At 50.5% G+C, this 2,748-nt stretch overlaps 1 long non-coding RNA gene and 1 other non-coding gene across 2 annotated transcripts; both read left to right on the top strand.

Annotated features, from left to right (window-relative positions):
• Nucleotides 1–398: 398 nt before the first annotated feature.
• On the top strand, nucleotides 399–507 carry LOC141577279 (U6 spliceosomal RNA). Its single transcript, XR_012506176.1, has one exon. It is a non-coding gene; the product is annotated as a U6 spliceosomal RNA (small nuclear RNA).
• A 188-nt stretch (nucleotides 508–695) lies between these two features.
• On the top strand, nucleotides 696–2,580 carry LOC141577237 (uncharacterized). Its single transcript, XR_012506145.1, has 2 exons — nucleotides 696–1,709; nucleotides 1,847–2,580. It is a non-coding gene; the product is annotated as an uncharacterized LOC141577237 (long non-coding RNA).
• The last annotated feature ends 168 nt before the right edge of the window (nucleotides 2,581–2,748 follow it).

The following is a 2,748-nucleotide window of genomic DNA, read 5'->3' as shown; positions in this document are numbered from 1 at the left end:
ATGAGAAACCAGATTCAGGGCCGGGAGTAGGGGGTCAGTCTGGTAGGAGATTTCCACACATCGGGGTCATCGAAACGGCTCGAGCAGTTTGAAATGCCTCTGATGATGTCCTGGGGTGTTTGGCTCAACTCTCTGAGCGGCTCCTCCAAAAACAGGCCCTAGGATGGTTTCCACAGGAGCTGTTGTGGCCATTTCTCTGACGTTTACCTCCCGTTGTCCAGCTTCAGTCTGCAGGGCTTCAGGAGACGGAGCATTTTAGTACTCAATGATGCCAAGACAAAAGGGTGAGAGAAAATGGGAAACGTTCGTGGAGATGGTCCTAGGCAGATAGTGGAGGCAACTAGAAGACCTTCAGTCTCCGGGCCGGCTTTCAGGTTGAGACAAAAACCCTAAGGCAAGCGCTTGCTGCCACAGCACATCGACTAACACGGGAACCATCCAGAGAAGATCAGCACGGCCCCTGAACGTGGACGACACACGCACATACGTGAAGCGTTCCGTAGCTTTAGTGATGTCAGTCACCCAGAGGAAGACAGATATCCTATGCCATCACTTCTAGGTGGGATCTGAAAGTAAGTCAAGACACCCATCCATACATAAATAACTCCATTTTAAAAGACTCCAAGGAACCTATTTACAAACCAGAAACAGACTGGACTCGCAGACATGGAAAAGAAACCGATGGTTAACACAGGGGACAGGGTAGGGTGGAGGAACGGGGGAGGGCAGAGGGATAAATCAGGAGTTTGGGATTAGCAGATATAAACCACCCTATACAAACTAGGTACACAAGTAGGTCCTACTGTCTAGCACAGGGAACTATGTTCAATAGCTTGTAATAACCTATCCTGAAAAAGTATACGTGTGTGTGTGTGTGTGTGTGTGTGTGTGTGTGTGTGTGTGTGTGAATAAGTGAATCACTATGCCGTACGTCATAAATGAACACAACATTGTAAGTCAACTATACTTCCATTGACAGAGAGTTCCTACAATAAACAGGCAGGCAGGCAGGCAGGCAGGCAGGCAGGCAGGCAGGCAGGCAGACAGACACAGACACAGACACACAGACACACAGACACACAGACACACAGACACACACACACACAGACACACACACACACACACACACACACACACACCCCACAGACACAGGGGAACCCTAAGGAAAACGAGTAGCACTAGTATCTCTTATCCATGCATGTCTATCCCAGTTTAATGGAAACCTAAGTTTTTGCCTCCAAGTCAATGATGCTAATAACTCTGCTGCCAAGAATAGAAAAATCCTCACGGAGGATTTCTGAATCCCAGAAGGGTCAGGGAGGGAGAAAAAGAGAAAGGATTCCATTCTGCTGACAGAGGTATGATAGTTACCATGTGGGTGTCCGCCTCTAAAAGGGAAGAGGGGAAAAAACAAAAGTTTATTTTCCCTTGTATCTGAAAAGAAAAAAATTTAAAACTCAATCCTCTTGGAGACAAGAAGTCGTACACACCTCATGTCACTGATTCTCCTCCTCCACCTCCTCCTCCTCCTTCCTCTACTTCTTCTTCTAGTCTATATCTCCCATGGATTCTGACGACCTTGCCTGATGATGGCGGGTGATGGGGGCAGAGATCGATCCTTCTGAGAAGTAAGTTGGCAAGCGCTTTAGTGAAGCCTCGTAGGATTTACCCAGCGAAGCGGGTGCCTTCGTCCCTGGAGGCTGCGGAAAGTATGTCCCCAAGTCACATACGCATGTGTTTGTCTTTTGTTGTCGTTGTTGTTGTTGTTGGTGGTGGTGGTGGTGGTGTGTGTGTGTTTGTTTGTTTGTTTATTTGTTTGTTTGTTTGTTTGTTTGTTTGTTTGTAGCAGTGTCCTGGCCATGCTGATGGCATCAGGCTTGCAGCGGGGGAAGGAAGGCTTCAACCCCTTTGGAAGTCATACCTACCATCCCAAGAACGTCTGGATGACCCCTACTATGTGGCAGTTGAATGGGGGCCAGTTACTGGGGTTCAGCGTGTCCAGAGAGAGGAGGTCTGAGGCCTCTGGGGACAAAAAGTTTGTACGTATGTATGTATGTATGGCCAGTTGACTGTTTTTGCGGTCCTATAGGAATCTTCCTGCCCCTGTCTATTGAACAATGGGAGTCATCTTCCAAGTGCCCTGACACCAGACACCACGGTGGGTGAAGGAATGCGGGTGGGGTGGGGGTGGGTGGGGGAGGTCATCCAGGAAGCTGGGAGAAACCGAGCACGTCCGTGGGTCAGTGGGTCGGCCTGTCGGATGGTCGCCATGCTGGGTTTCCCCTAACCCAGGCCATTTGCCGAATGGACAGAACAGACTGGGCCACGTGTGCCACCCACCCTCTTTCCGGAGGCTGTGGTCCACTGTGTTTACATGAAAGTCAGTGAAGGAGGCATCTCCTCGGGACTCGGTTCCGTCCCTTTCACGAGAGCCTCCACTTTGGATGACAGCCAGCCAGCCAGCCAGCCCTCGATGCCAGGGCAGTAGACGACTGCCAGGAATATCCCATCCTTTCTGGAACCCTGAGTGTACCCACCTGTACAGACACAAGGCTGAAGAATACATGACGTTCCTTCCTAGTTGACAGCACTCCCCATGTCACTGAAACAGTGTCCAGTACGCTGACGTCATCTCCTCCCTCTCCCACACCCCCGCACGCGCACAAACACGCGCGCGCGCGCGCGCACACACACACACACACTCTGTCTGTCTGTCTGTCTGTCTGTCTGTCTGTCTGTCTTCTAAGG

Source organism: Camelus bactrianus, chromosome 3 (assembly GCF_048773025.1).
Source record: "Camelus bactrianus isolate YW-2024 breed Bactrian camel chromosome 3, ASM4877302v1, whole genome shotgun sequence".
In the NCBI taxonomy this organism is placed as follows: Eukaryota; Metazoa; Chordata; class Mammalia; order Artiodactyla; family Camelidae; genus Camelus; species Camelus bactrianus.
The sequence above is the reverse complement of the archived record's forward strand: the minus strand, read 5'-3'. Positions and strand labels throughout refer to the sequence as shown.